Source organism: Lithobates pipiens, unplaced genomic scaffold (genome assembly GCF_037356315.1).
Source record: "Lithobates pipiens isolate NorthernLeopardFrog02 unplaced genomic scaffold, aLitPip1_a1.2 Scaffold_52, whole genome shotgun sequence".
Classification (NCBI taxonomy): Eukaryota; Metazoa; Chordata; class Amphibia; order Anura; family Ranidae; genus Lithobates; species Lithobates pipiens.
In genome coordinates, this window is record NW_027507875.1 from 4,455,872 (window position 1) to 4,471,021 (window position 15,150).

The 15,150-nt window shown below is 50.1% G+C and overlaps 7 pseudogenes; all 7 read right to left on the reverse strand.

Moving 5' to 3' along the window:
- Nucleotides 1-502: 502 nt before the first annotated feature.
- On the reverse strand, nucleotides 503-622 carry LOC143957457 (5S ribosomal RNA; annotated as a pseudogene).
- Nucleotides 623-717: 95 nt separating this feature from the next.
- On the reverse strand, nucleotides 718-836 carry LOC143957421 (5S ribosomal RNA; annotated as a pseudogene).
- Nucleotides 837-4,781: 3,945 nt separating this feature from the next.
- LOC143957584 (5S ribosomal RNA) lies at nucleotides 4,782-4,900 on the reverse strand (annotated as a pseudogene).
- A 2,915-nt stretch (nucleotides 4,901-7,815) lies between these two features.
- LOC143957326 (5S ribosomal RNA) lies at nucleotides 7,816-7,934 on the reverse strand (annotated as a pseudogene).
- A 321-nt stretch (nucleotides 7,935-8,255) lies between these two features.
- LOC143957233 (5S ribosomal RNA) lies at nucleotides 8,256-8,374 on the reverse strand (annotated as a pseudogene).
- A 320-nt stretch (nucleotides 8,375-8,694) lies between these two features.
- Nucleotides 8,695-8,813, reverse strand: LOC143957482 (5S ribosomal RNA; annotated as a pseudogene).
- A 322-nt stretch (nucleotides 8,814-9,135) lies between these two features.
- Nucleotides 9,136-9,254, reverse strand: LOC143957312 (5S ribosomal RNA; annotated as a pseudogene).
- Nucleotides 9,255-15,150: the final 5,896 nt, after the last annotated feature.

Here is a 15,150-nt window from a genome sequence, read left to right on the forward strand (position 1 = left end):
TCTCTCTTTTGGAAAGAGTGGAAAATTGGGAATGACGGCCCCACACCCCCCTCTGGATGGATTATGCCGGAGGGACCTGGGGTTTGTGTGACCCTGGATCTTGGTACAGTACTTTATCCGTGCCTCGAATCATTGTGATTGATGGAAGGCAGACTCACAGTTGCGAATATACCTGTATCAAGTATTGTTCAGCTGCTTTTTGCTCTGTATTTCTCTGTTGCATTATGTACTCGGGGGACCGTCTTCCCCTATTTGGAGAAAAAATTATATTTGAAAAAAAAAAGAAGCCTACGACACCTGGTATTCCCAGGCGGTCTCCCATCCAGGCATTAACCAGGCCGGACCCTGCTTAGCCTCCAAGATCAGATGAGATGGAACAGATTCAGGGTGATGTGGCCATAGCCAATATCTTCAGGCACTCTCAACTCTCTTGACAAACACCAAGATGGTCACCTTGGAAACAAGCAGAAAAAAATAGGTCAATGGCCACAACATAAAAAGAAGCCTACGGCATCTGGAAATCCCAGGCGGTCTCCCATCCAGGTACTAAACTGGTCCCAACCCTGCTTAGCCTCTGAGATCAGATGAGATTGGGCTCTTTCAGGGTGGTGTGGCCGTAGGAGATTTCTTCAGGCACTCTCAACCTTGACTAACGCCAATATGGTCACCTTGGGAAACAAACAAAAAAATCAAGTCAACGCCAACAACATGAGAAGAAGTCTACAGCACCTAGTATTCCCAGGTGGTCTCCCATCCAGGTATTAACAAGGCCCGACCCTGTTTAGTCTCTGAGATCAGACGAGATCTGGTGCTTTCAGGGTTATGTGGCCATAGGCGAGCTCTTCAAGCACTCTCAACCCTCTTGACAAACACCAAGATGGTCACCTTGGTAAACAAAAACAAAAAAAAACAAGTCAACGCCAACAACATAAAAATAAGCCTCCAGCACCTAGTATTCCCAGTTGGTCTCCAATCCAGGTACTAGCAAGGCCCGACCCTGTTTAGCCTCTGAGATCAGAGGAGATCGGGCGCTTTCAGGCTTATGTGCCCATAGGCAATCTCTTTGGGCACTCTCAACCCTCTTGACAAATGCCAAGATAGTCACCTTGGGAAACAAGCGAAAAAAAAACAGGTCAATGTCAACAACATAAAAAGAAGACTACGGCACCTGGTATTCCAAAGCCATCTCCCATCCAGGGACTAAATAGGCCCAACCCTTCTTAGCCTCAGAGATGAGAAGAGATAGGGCTCTTTCAGGGTGATGCTGCTGTAAGCGAACTCTTTGGGCACTCTCAACCCTCTTGACAAATGCCCAGATGGTCACCTTGGGAAACAAGCGAAAAAAAACAAAAACGAATCAAGGCCAACAACATAAAAAGAAGCCTACAATAACTGGTATTCCCAGGTGGTCTCCCATCCAGGTACTAACCAGGCCTGACTCTTCTTAGCCTCCAAGATCAGACGAGATTGGGTGCTTTCAGAGTGCTCGGACTCTTTCCCCATCACTAATGGGACGAGGCAGGGGTGCCCTCTGTCTCCCCTAATTTTTATTCTGACACTGGAACCACTTATGTGTCACGTTCGGAATGACCCGAATATTACTGGCATATCCAAACCCTCGGCACACCACAAAATTGCGGCGTACGCTGACGATCTAATTTCTTTCGTCTTCAATCCACACATATCGCTTCCCAATATACTCGCGACTCTCCAGCGATATGGCAGCCTATCAAACTATAAAATCAATTGCACCTTTGTCTGTATTGAATATATCGGTCCCGGATGGTGAGGCCAAGAGGCTACGCTCCGCTTTTCCATTCTACTGAGCTGAAAAATCTATACGTTACCTGGGCGTTGACATCGCAGCGGATTTGGCGCAATTGTACCCGCTTAATTTTGTCCCTCTCCTGAATAGACTGAAATCTGATTTGGGAAACTGGCATGCTTTAACACTGACCTGGTTCAGGCGCTGTAATGCATTCAAAATGACGGCCCTCCCGCGGATTTTATACTTGTTCCAGACATTACCGATCCGGTTACCCCCAATTTTTTTCAGACAACTGCAGGTGCTGCTCCGGGACTTTATTTGGCCGCGCAAACCGCCCAGAGCTCGTTTGCAATTGCTTGCCAGACCAAAGGACAAGGGGGGTCTGGGTCTCCCAGATCTGAGACAATACTACAGAGTGACTCTGCTAGCGAGAGTCGTTGATTGGCATTGTAATGGCCCACACAAGCAGTGGGTGGAGATGGAGATTGAGGATGGATCCATTCCCCTATTGACCTCCCCGTGGCTCCTGTCCTCCCTACCAAAAGACCTCAGAGGTCACCCCGTAGTGGGAGCTACGTTGGCTTTTGTGCGGAGGTTGTTACGCTGCACACACATTGCTCCCCTGCCGTCACCAATGACTCCGGTTATAGGTAATCCAGACTTCCCACCGGGATTTACCAACAAGAAACTGCAACAGTTGACAGTGGTGGGGAAACAGCGTCTGGGAGAGGTGTGGCCCTCGGGAGGGCTTCCGACCACGCAAACTGTCGCCAAGCTTTCTGACCCTCTGCTTGACTTGTTTAGTGCTTATCAACTTCATCACTTTCTTCTGGCCATACAAAGGGCCCCCTACACTCCTAGAGACCTGACGCCCTATGAATCCATCTGTCACAAAAAGGAACCTGTGCGACACACCCTCTCCCTCCTGTACAACCTATTAAGTAGTCAGGAGGAGGAGTCGACCCCCACCATTTATCCACAAATGGGAGAGGGACTTTGGCATCACATTTACCCCACAACAGATAGGAAAGATCCTGACATTAGTACATAAAGCTTCCATCGCAAACCAATATCAAGAATCAGGATACAAGATAGTCTCACGCTGGTATAGAGTCCCATACCTTCTGAATAAAATGAATAGATCGATCCCGGATGTTTGTTGGAGGTGCAATTCAGATACGGGGACCATGGGACACATTTTCTGGGCATGCCCGGCCTTGAGGAACTTTTGGGTGGAGGTGACCGAGACGATAAAAACTCTCAGAAATGTAGATATCGCAGACAACCCAGCAGCGTGCCTTCTACACTTGACCGAACAGCCTGTTCGAAAATACAAAAAAACACTCCCGATGCAACTACTGAATGCCGCCCGGGCCTGCATTCCCACACTGTGGAGGCAGCCTCAGCCCCCCATCCAAGGTGCTGTGGTATTCCAAAGTCAATCATATTCTCCGGATGGAAGAATTGACCGCCACCCTTCACAACACTGAAGAGGCATTTAGTGTTACATGGAGGCCCTGGAGGTATTTTTCTGGTACTTGAGACTACATTCGGGAGGTGAGCAGCGCCCCTGTCCCAGAAAAAGACTGAACATCTAACGTTTACCTACGTAGGCCATGTCTGCCCTGGGTGGCATCCCCCCCCCCCTCCCTTTTTGTCTTTATTTTTCTATTTTTCCCCGCCGCCACCCCCCCCCTCCTCTCTCTCCGTCTTTGCACTCTCTTCTTCCCCCGTCCTCCCTTTTGACTATGCCTTGTCTCCTTACTAGCCTTTGGGACCCAGAAGAGCCCCAGGGTTCTGGACACGACCGGCTCATATTTTACTCTGGTTCACATAGGTCATGATAAGCTGGCTCGCTGTGGTCCCAGTTGCTCTCCATGATTACATTTGTCCGAACAGGGCTGCATTAGTTATACTGTACTACATGTCCGAGGTGGGGTTTCTCTCTTTTCTGCATGAAACTCTAGGACTCCCCTCTGAGAACCCAGAGTTATCTGGCTGCCTATTTTTTGTTACCATGTAATTGTGACCCTGGGTCATGCTGTATGGTTGACTGTTATATTTATGTTGTTCTACTTATACTTAATAAAAGAATAAAACAAAACAAAAAAAAATAAGTCAATGCCAACAACTTAAAAAAAGCCTATGGCATCGAAAAATCCCAGGCGTTCTCCCATCCAGGTACTAACCAAGTCCCAACCCTGCTTAGCCTCTGAGATCAAATGAGATTTGGCTCTTTCAGGGTGATGCAGCCATAGTAGATTTTTTCAGGCACGCTCAACCCTCTTGACAAACGCCAAGATGGTCACCTTGGGAAACAAACAAAAAAAAACAAGTCAACGCCAACAACATAAAAAGAAGCCTACCGCACCTAGTATTTCCAGACGGTCTCCCATCCAGATATTAACAAGGCGCGACCCTTTCTAGCCTCTGAGATCAGCGGAGATTGGGCGCTTTCAGGGTGATGTGCCCATAGGCAATCTCTTTGGGCACTCTCATCCCTCTTGAAAAATGCCAAGATAGTCACCCTGGGAAACAAGCGAAAAAAAACAGGTCAACGCCAACAACATAGAAAGAAGACTACGGCACCTAGTATTCCAAGGCCGTCTCCCATTCAAGTACTAACTAGGCCCAACCCTTCTTAGCCTCTGAGATCAGAAGAGATAGGGTGCTTTCAGGGTGATGCGGCTGTAAGCGATCTCTTTAGGCACTCTCAACCCTCTTGACAAATGCCAAGATGATCACTTTGGGAAACAAGCGAAAAAAACAGGTCAACACCAACAACATAAAAATAAGCCTGCGGCATCTGGAAAACCCAGGCGGTCTCCCATCCAGGTACAAACCAGGCCCAACCCTGCTTAGCCTCTGAGACCAAACGAGATTGGGCGCTTTCAGGGTGTTGTGCTCGTAGGCAATTTCTTTGTGCACTCTCAACCCTCTGGACACATGCCAAGATGGTCACCTTGGGAAACAAGGGAAAATAAAACAGGTCAACGCCGACAACATAATGAGAAGCCTACGGCACCTGGTATTCCCAAGCTGTCTCCCATCCAGGTACTAACCAGGCCCATTGCTGCTTAGCCTCAGAGATCAGATGAGATTGGACTCTTTCAGGGTGATTTGGCCGTAGGCACTCTCTTTGGGCACTCTGAAGCCTCTTGACAAAGGCCAAGATGGTCACCTTGGGAAACAAGTTAAAAAAAACAGGTCAAAGCCAACAACATAAAAAGAAGCCTACGGCATCCAGTATTCCCAGGCGATCTCCCAATCAAGACACTAACCAGACCAGATCCTTCTATGGCACCTGGTCTTCCCAGGCAGTCTCCCATCCAGGTACAAACCAGGCCTGACGCTGCTTAGCCTCTGAAATCAGACAAGATCGGGTGCTTTCAGGTTGATGTGGCCGTAAGCATTCTCTTCAAGACACGCCCAACCCTCTTGACAAACGCCAAGATGGTCGCCTTGAGAAACAAGCAAAAAAAACAGGTCAAAGCCAACAACATAAAAAGAAGCCTATGGGCTTACAGCGGACCCTAAGAGATGGGACCCACTAGCTCTGTCATGGTTCGGACGCTGTAATATGAACGCAATGCCACGACATCTGTATCTACTACAAGCCTTACCTATCAAAATACCCCAGACTTTCTTTCATGCGGTTCGCTCAATCTTTATCAAGTTCCTCTGGCGCGGAAAACATATGCGTATTGGTAGGGCAATGCTGTTGCGACCGAAATTGCGGGGAGGTATTGGCTTCCCGGACCCTGCTCTATATTACACAGCGACGCACATGACACCGGTGGTTGACTGGTGCTGGTGTTCTGCCATATACTGTCCGGCCATGATATAGTGTCTGCACCGTACTGCGCATGCCCAGTACGGAGCAGACGAAGCTTCGGAAAATCTCCGAAGCCGAACGGTAGCCCCACCATCCAAGCGGACATAGGGTTGTGAATATTAGAGGGCCCCTCGCAGGCGAGCTTCGCTCGCCACGCTTCGGGCTCGGCCTCACTGCGCTCGGCTCTTTTATATTCTTACTCTATGTCCACTTGGATAGTGGGGATAGAACCTGGACTCAGTGCGCAGGCGCCGTTCATGCTCGGCAATTTTCGGAATCTGTGTTGCTGTGTACTGCGCATGCGCAGCACACAGCGGACACTATCCGATGGGGGACCATATGTGATAAGACACCGGCATGGGGAACTGAAGCTAAGGGTCAAGCTAGAGCAGGAGATGGTGCGGGTTCCACTGACTGGTCTGCCTTGGGCGGGGAGGCCATTGGAGCCCTGTGTGACTACTCACCCGTTAATTGGCCCCTCGCTCGCCGAGATGGATAGTTTTTTTCACCTTTCCCACCTGACTAACTTCCCTTCTCCTATGACCCCAATTATTGGACATCCTAGATTCCCTCCGGGCCTGTCTGACCAGGCCTTTACCAGGCAAGCCCCGAAAGGGCTTCTGAGAGCAGCCCTATTTCTTGGACCCACGGGCTTGATTCCCATGGGAACCATACTGCTAGAGCAAGTACCTGTTGCATTGGATAGCTGGAGAGCTAGACAGCTAATCCATTTCCTCGGATCACTACCTAACCATTCGTTCTTCTCTAGACAATTCCACCCCTTCGAGGAACTTTGCCTGGATGATGGCCCAGTTCGTGGTTTCCTCTCTAGGTCCTACCAAATCCTGACAGATGCACAATCCTCCACGGATCCACCCTTCCTAGCTAAATGGAAAAGGGACTGACAAACTACATTCTCCAAACCACAGAAGGACAGAATACTCTTTTTCGCCCATAAGTCGTCACTCTGCAGTAAATATCAGGAGATCTCATATAAGCTGATCACACGCTGGTATCGTACACCGGTGGTGTTGGCCAAAATATTCCCCGGTCAATCTGACCGCTGCTGTCGCTGTGGGCAACAGGCTGGCACCATTCTCCACATTTTCTGGGAATGCCCTAAATTACAAACATTCTGGCAGCCTGTCCTGAGACTCATCCACAAGTTCACAGACATTTCCTTAGCCAATGATCCCACAGCAGTTCTTCTCAATCTAACTCCTATGTCGAGAAAGCGTTATCATAGGTCCTTACTTAAACATCTCCTCAATGCAGCTAGGGCCTGTATCCCAAGTCAGTGGAAAGAGCAATCTGCTCCAATGGTGACCCAGTGGTTCGCAAGGGTAAATGATATTGAACGAATGGAAGACCTGACTGCCACAATGAGGGATAAAACGGAGGAGCATGGGAACAGATGGTTCTACTGGACCCAGTTTCGCTTTTCGGAAGAATACCTCCGCGAGACATAGTAAGCTCATGGTGATCGTTGGAGATCGCTGTTCCAAACGTTGGACAGCTGATGAGCTGGTGAGCCGAGGGTGTCTCTTGCTCCCTGGGAGGGGACACCCCCTTACCCCTTCTTTTCCTTTTCTGCCATTTCCTTCCCCAATCTTCTCTTTCCCCTTCTCCCTCCTTTCAGTTCTACTATTTCCCTTCTTAACTCAAAAAAGGGAAAAGAAAATGGTATGTTCCGACCCCATTTGACTACTACACAATACTCTTCCCCTATCTATGGATATCTAAACTCTTCGAGGATAGCAGGGCTAGTATCAATAATATTTTAAGTGGTAGAGGATCCCAACGAGATGGAGCTTTAATCTCATCTTGATATGACCGCAAAGCTGTACACATGCTATTCTCCTCTGACTTCTTACCATTGGCTCTGATATCCATGCAATATGATCGTTTGTTTGTAACTATTTGTATCACACATTCTGTGAAGTTGCCTTTGCATTGTATGTTGCATACTACTAAATAAAAAAAAAAAAAAAAAAGAAGCCTATGGCACCTGGTATTCCCAGGCAGTCTCCCATCCAGGTACTGTTTAGCGTACTGTTTAGCATCCGAGATCAGACGAGATTGGGTGCTTTCAGGGTGATGGGGCCATAGGTAATCTCTTCGGGCACTCTCAACCCTCTTGACATACGCCAAGATGGTCACCTTGGGAAACAAGTGAAAAAAAAAACAGGTCAAGGCCAACAACATAAAAAGAAGCCTACAGCACCTAGTATTCCCAGGTGGTCTCCAATCCAGGTACTAGCAAGGCCCAACCCTGTTTAGCTTCTGAGATCAGAGGAGATCGGGTGCTTTCAGGGTTATGTGCCCATAGGCAATCTCTTTGGGCATTCTCAACCCTCTTGACAAATGCCAAGATAGTCACCTTGAGATACAAGCGATAAAAAACAGGTCAATGTCAACAACATAAAAAGAAGAATACGGCACCTGGTATTCCAACGCCATCTCCCATCCAGGTACTAACTAGGCCCAACCCTTCTTAGCCTCAGAGAAGAGAAGAGATAGGACTCTTTCAGGGTGATGATGCTGTAAGCGATCTCTTTGGGCACTCTCAACCCTCTTGACAAATGCCAAGATGGTCACCTTGGGAAACAAGCAAAAAAAAAAAAACGAATCAACGCCAACAACATAAAAAGAAGCCTACAATAACTGGTATTCCCTGGTGGTCTCCCATCCAGGTACTAACCAGGCCCGACTCTTCTTAGCCTCCAAGATCAGACGAGATTGGGTGCTTTCAGAGTGATGTGGCCATAGGCAAACTCTTCAGGCACTCTCAACCCTCTTGACAAACACCAAGATGGTCACTTTGGGAAACAAGCGAAAAAAAAACAGGTCAACGCCAACAACATAAAAAGAAGTCTACGACACCTGGTATTCCCAGGCGGTTTCCCATCCAGGTACTAACAAGGCTCGACTCTTCTTAGGCTCCAACATCAAACGAGATCGGGTGCTTTCAGGGTGATGTGCCCGTAGGCAATCTCTTCAGGCACTTTCAACCCTCTTGACAAAAGCCAAGATGGTCACCTTGGGAAACAAGTGGAAAAAAAAACAGGTCAAGGCCAACAACATAAAAGGAAGCCTACAGCACCTAGTATTCCCAGGTGGTCTCCAATCCAGGTACTAGCAAGGCCCAACCCTGTTTACCTTCTGAGATCAGAGGAGATCGGGCGCTTTCAGGGTTATGTGCCCATAGGCAATCTCTTTGGGCATTCTCAACCCTCTTGACAAATGCCAAGATAGTCACCTTGAGACACAAGCGAAAAAAAACAGGTCAATTTCAACAACATAAAAAGAAGAATACGGCACCTGGTATTCCAACGCCATCTCCCATCCAGGTACCCACTAGGCCCAACCCTTCTTAGCCTCAGAGAAGAGAAGAGATAGGGCTCTTTCAGGGTGATGCTGCTGTAAGTGATCTCTTTGGGCACTCTCAACCCTCTTGTCAAATGCCAAGATGGTCACCTTGGGAAACAAGCAAAAAAAAAAAAAACGAATCAACGCCAACAACATAAAAAGAAGCCTACAATAACTGGTATTCCCAGGTGGTCTCCCATCCAGGTACTAACCAGGCCCGACTCTTCTTAGCCTCCAAGATCAGACGAGATTGGGTGCTTTCAGAGTGATGTATCCATGGGCAATCTCTTCAGGCACTCTCAACCCATCTTGGCCTTGTCAAGAGGCTTCAGAGTGCCCAAAGAGAGTGCCTACGGCCAAATCACTATACTATATATCTATATCTATAATAATAAATAATATTTTTAGTTATTATATATAAGATACTATATAGGTGATTTGGCCGTAGGCACTCTCTTTGGGCACTCTGAAGCCTCTTGACAAAGGCCAAGATGGTCACCTTGGGAAACAAGCTAAAAAAAACAGGTCAAAGCCAACAACATAAAAAGAAGCCTACGGCATCCAGTATTCCCAGGCGATCTCCCAATCAAGACACTAACCAGGGTGGGCGTGACCTAGGCATGAAGGAGTGAGGACGCTCTTTTCCGGAGCTCCCGGTCCGTGACCCCTCCACACCCCTTTACCACAGTCTGGTCGCATATTTCGGCATCGCCGACATCCCCGCGCTTCGGCGGAACACAGCCAGCCGAGCGGGGTCCGCCGCTGCTGCCATGGACAGGTACTTGGTCCCGCTGCAGCCTCCGGCCTCCACGCCGGATCCAGCCAAGATGGCGCCCGCGGCCTCCGGCGCTCCAGGACACGCGGTACAGAGGGAAGGTGAGCAGACTGCTATGCAGGGACACAACATGCCCCCGTTCTCCCCGCCTAGTGACTTGTCCCCGTGTCTCCCCCGCTCACTGTCCATGGCCTCGCTTGACAGCCCGGACCATAGCGGCCTGCCACCCTGGTTCCCTCACAACTCCCAACTGTCCCAGAGACCCTCCCGCAGTGGAAGCCTCATCCCAGGACCGAATGGCCAGGCTGCTCTTACCTCAGACACACAGGGGGACCCACCGCTGCCACCAGCACCGGCATTATTGGGGGACAAGGCCATCCTAGCTTTACTCCAAAACCTTCCCACTAAAGCAGACTTTAGCTGTATGGCAGCCAGGATTGAAACGACCCTGCGACATGAAATCGCAGGGGTCAAACGTGACGTGTCGGCTACGAACGAGCGGGTGACCACCCTGGCATCGGATGTGACCTCCCTGACCACTGATGTTTCTGGCCTGCAAGCCGCACATGATACCCTTGCTGAAAGAGTCACACAGTTGCAACTCCTAGTGGATGACCTTGAGAATCGCAACCGCAGACGCAACATCAGGATCAGAGACTTGCCCGAAGCCGCTGGCCAGGCAGACCTCAAAGCCACAGTTACAGCTATATTTAACGCCTGTCTGGACCGCGCTGCTGACACAGTAATAGCCATTGATAGAGTCCACAGGACCCTGGGCCCCAGGAGCCCCACAGAGAACCGGCCACGTGACGTTTTATGCGGTCTGCCAGATGTATCCCGCAAGACCCTCCAGATGAGACGCTGTCTGCGACCCCTTCTGGAACACCTAACTGAACGGAGGATTCCATACAAGTGGGGCCATCCGTTTCACCTTATAGTGCGCAAAAATGGGAGGCCCCTTGCGCTACGACACCCTTCGGAGGTCCCGTCCTTTCTGGAGGCTTTGGGCCTGCCCTCGGTTCAGGTCCCCGACTGGTTGGCTCCTGTTGTCCCCCAGGGAGCAGTGGCCCCGACGAACAACCCCTCAACCAGGCAACAGAGAGTGAGACGCCACCGTCGATCCCAACATCAGAGATCGCAGGCCCCTCAAGATCGTGAACCCTGAGAGAGTACAGTAATTTTCCGTTATTCCTGTGTTATACCCTTTTTTTTTTGTTTTCTTTTTCTCTACCAACATAGACGGCTGGAGTATCCAGCTTTGTGTTGTTTACCATGCCACGGGCCATTGTTCCCAGCGCCCCAGCTAGGGGAGAGGAAGGACATTGGAAGAACAGAGTTGGACACTGCGCTTCCTGGACGAAGCCCTGAGTTATTGGCGGTACTGTTCACCATTCTCGTTACTGTTTATCTACAGGTGCCCTAGTCTCGGCGCTCTTTGTGTTTTTGGACTGCCTGGTGGTGCCCCCGGGTGCCCCTGGGCAGCGTTCCTGCTCCCTCCCCCTCTCCTCCTCCCCCCCCCCCTTTTTTTCCTTTTTTTTTTTTTCTGGGGGGGGGGGGGAGGGGTGGGTGCCTGGGTGGTATAAAGTTATCTATACTCTGTGTTGAAAAGTTTAATATGTTGGTCTAATTATGCACTGTTCTACTGTTGTTAACTGCCCGATACCTGCTGCAGTGATGTTCTATAATGCGTTTGATGTCGTAGTTAAGATGCCAAAGAAGCTCCGTGCACGCCCGATTGCGACTGCATGGACCATGGGATGCTGGAGGGGTACTGCACCGACGAGTTCCTCCCTCTGCAGTGCCTTACCTCTTCCCCCACTAGGCCCCTCTGCCCTAACCGGCAGGTTCTCTCCGATAGGAGCTTTAGCAATTCCCCGATCTATCCCCACCCCTCCTACCCTCCTCCTCCCTACTAACTCCGGACCTTCTCCGCTTCGTTACTGCTTTTCCTTTTTCTCCTCCTCTTCCTCTGTGCTTGAACTCTATATCTACTACTGACTCTGGTGGGGACCGCCGGCCGGGTACCACTGCCGTCATGGCCCTGAAGCTGGTTTCCTGTAATGTGAAAGGGCTGAATGTACCTGAAAAAAGGTCCAGCTGCCTAACAGAATTGTGGCGGATGAAGCCCCAAATAGTTTTCCTCCAGGAGACCCATTTCAGGACAGACCAAATACCACGGCTTTATAGTAAGCACTTCCCCCTGGCCCACCACAGCACGTCCCCTACTTCCAAATCGAGAGGAGTGTGTGTTCTTCTTGCTAAAAACTTGCCGTGGCGCCTGTTAGCTGTCCAAGCCGATAGTGAAGGGAGATATCTCTTCATTAAGGGAACTCTCCACTCGCAAACTTTTACTCTTGCCAACCTATACATGCCGAATGTGGACCAGCTGCCGGCCTTAGAAGCATCCTTGGATGCCCTGGCTGCATTCTCGGAGGGTACTTTGATCATTGGGGGGGACTTTAACCTCACCTTGGACCCCCGCAGAGACTCATCATCGGGCACCTTTGCGATTTCTGCGAGAACGCGTTCACACATAAGAGACCTGCTACACTCCCACCGACTGATCGATGTGTGGCGTACGCTTCACCCACAGGATAGGGACTATACGTTCTTTTCCACCGCTCGTGGTTCTTACTCACGTATAGATATGTTTTTAGTCGCCCACAATGCTATCCCGGCGGTCACAGACGCTCAGATAGGCCACATAGCCCTGTCTGACCATGCCCCGATTTCTTTGATGCTGAAGCTACAACAGGAGTCGCGTGGTCAGTCCTGGTGGAGACTGAACGAGTCTCTCCTGAAGGACCCTGAGACCCACGCAGACCTGCTTAGGGAATTAGAAAGTTACTTTGATCATAACCGTGATTCTGTTTCCAACCCCCTCATGTTATGGGCGGCTCATAAATGCTACATTAAGGGCATTCTTATTAAACATGGTCATAGACTCAAAGTGGCCAAAACTGAGGCTCTCTCCAAACTTATTGCCAAGTTGCATGCGTGTGAACAACGACACAAATCCCAGCCGACTGCTGCGCTGGAGGTGGAGGTGAGAGATCTTAGAGAACAAATCAGAGATTTCTCTCTCTTTCAGGCTAGAACCAGACTCATGTGGGTCCGCAGGACGTATTATGAATATGGAGTCAAGTGTAGTAGGTCCCTAGCGAACTCCCTGCGTGCCCAACGCAACGCGTCCTTCATTCCAACCATAACCTCCCCTTCGGGTGCCAAGCTTCATGATTCACGGGAGATAGCGGAGTGTTTCCGATCTTTCTATGAAGCCCTTTATAACTTGCACCCCCGGGACCCAGGAGACGCCCTCCAGGCCGGCACAGCGGCCATTGACGAGTACCTAGCTTCGGCAAACCTCCCGTCGCTGGTTCCCCCGGACCCACATCTGATTTTCCAATTGAATTTCCAGCCGCTTCTAAAAAATTTTGCCGTAGATCTAGAGAGGTGGTCAAAGTTGGCGACCTCTTGGTTTGGGAGATGCAATGTGCTCAAAATGAATGTAATGCCCAGACTCTTGTATCTATTACAAGCCTTACCGATAAAAATCCCCCAATCATTTTTTAAAGCCATGCGCTCCATCTTTATTCGATACGTATGGCAGGGCAGGCCTCCAAGACTCAGCCGAACATTACTGCTCAGACCAAAAGACAAGGGAGGGATTGGCCTCCCAGATCCGGCATGGTAATATACGGCGGTGCACATGAACAGAGTAGTTGACTGGTGCAGACACCTGAAGGATAAGCTGTGGGTTCGTCTGGAGCGTGAATCCGTACCATTTCCACTTGAGGGTTTGCCCTGGAGTGGACCGGGCTGGTCGGGAGCGACGTGGGCACACCCACTCATTGAGCCAACGTTACAAGAGCTAGACAGATATTTTACCCTGACGGGCGTGCCCAGTTTCCCTTCGCCCATGACTCCTATTATTGGACACCCACGCTTTGAACCCGGCATGACGGAAAAGTCTTTCCGCCTCGACCCTGACCGGGACCTTGTGCGGGCCTCTTCTTTTCTTGGCCCTAGGACGTGGACAGCGGTCTCCACTATGTACGAGGCGTTAGCAACCACGGCCCTGGGACAGTGGAAGCTTGCCCAACTCTCCCACTTCTTGAAATCTTTGCCAAACAGTGGCGAATTCCGCAGACCCCTAACATCGTTTGAGGAGGTATGCTCAGGAGAGGAACCGACCCGAGGGTCTCTTTCCCTGTCATATCGCATCCTACTGGACCAACTCTCCCAGGGTAACCTGGTGTTCGTGGAAAAATGGGAGCGAGACCTGCATGTCCGGCTCTCGCCAGACCAGAAGAACCGCGTGCTTCTTTTTGCGCACAAGTCATCCCTATGTAGTAAATACCAGGAAATAGCTTATAAAATTTTGACCCGATGGTACAGGACCCCCACTGTCCTGGCGGCTATGTTTCCCGGTCACAGCCCTTTGTGCTGGAGATGCGGTGAACAAGCCGGCACGTTACTACATATCTTCTGGGAATGCCCTCAACTGGCCCATTTCTGGAGACAGGTTCTCAATATCATTTTTGACCTCACGGCTATTGATCTCCAGAACAACGCAGCTGCGATCTTCCTCAATCTGACCCCACTCTCGAGCAATAAGTACCATAAATCTCTCTTAAAACATCTTCTGAGTGGGGCCAGGGCATGTATACCTAGCATGTGGAAACAGCAGGCCGCTCCACTGGTGTCTCACTGGTTTGCAAGAGTTTGCGACATCTACCGTATGGAACAGCTCACATCAGCGTTAGGCGACAGGGAGGAAGAGCACACTGCTCGTTGGTTGCCTTGGAGCCTGTTCAGGTTTTCCGACGCATACAGATCCTATCTGTAGGCTCTGGCACGTGTATAGAGGGAAGGGTCCGGTCGTGGGAACCCATCGGAGTCCTCTTTCTTTCTCTCCCTTCTCGTATACCACCCTGGTTCACTCTCTCCCCTGTCTGCCTCGTAGCACTGTTAGCCCCCTATAACTTTCATTCTTTCTACCCCCATACCCTTCTCCTGCCCATTTGCTCCCCCCTCTTTCCCTACCCCCTAACTCCCAAGTATAATTAAAATACATGGTGATTGCAAGGATCTTTTCGTTTTGTTCCCTCGATTTCCCAGCCAGGGGTTGGCGGCCCTCGGGGTGGTCCCGGCTGAGCTCTTTGACCAGTAGAATGAAGGTGACCGATGTTAGAGGCCCCTCAGTTTGGGCCTTGAGGAGGATCGCCCCGGGGACTGCCCTGGTTTATAAGTAGACACTGGGGTGCCAGATGATTAGAGTGGGATAATGTGGTGGCCTAGCCACGGCTGGGGCTGCTGCTGACATAAGTTGTTAGGTTTCCCCCGGTCCCCCACAAAGTATTAACTATGTATTTTTGTTAACCTGGAAAACTGAGGGATCTA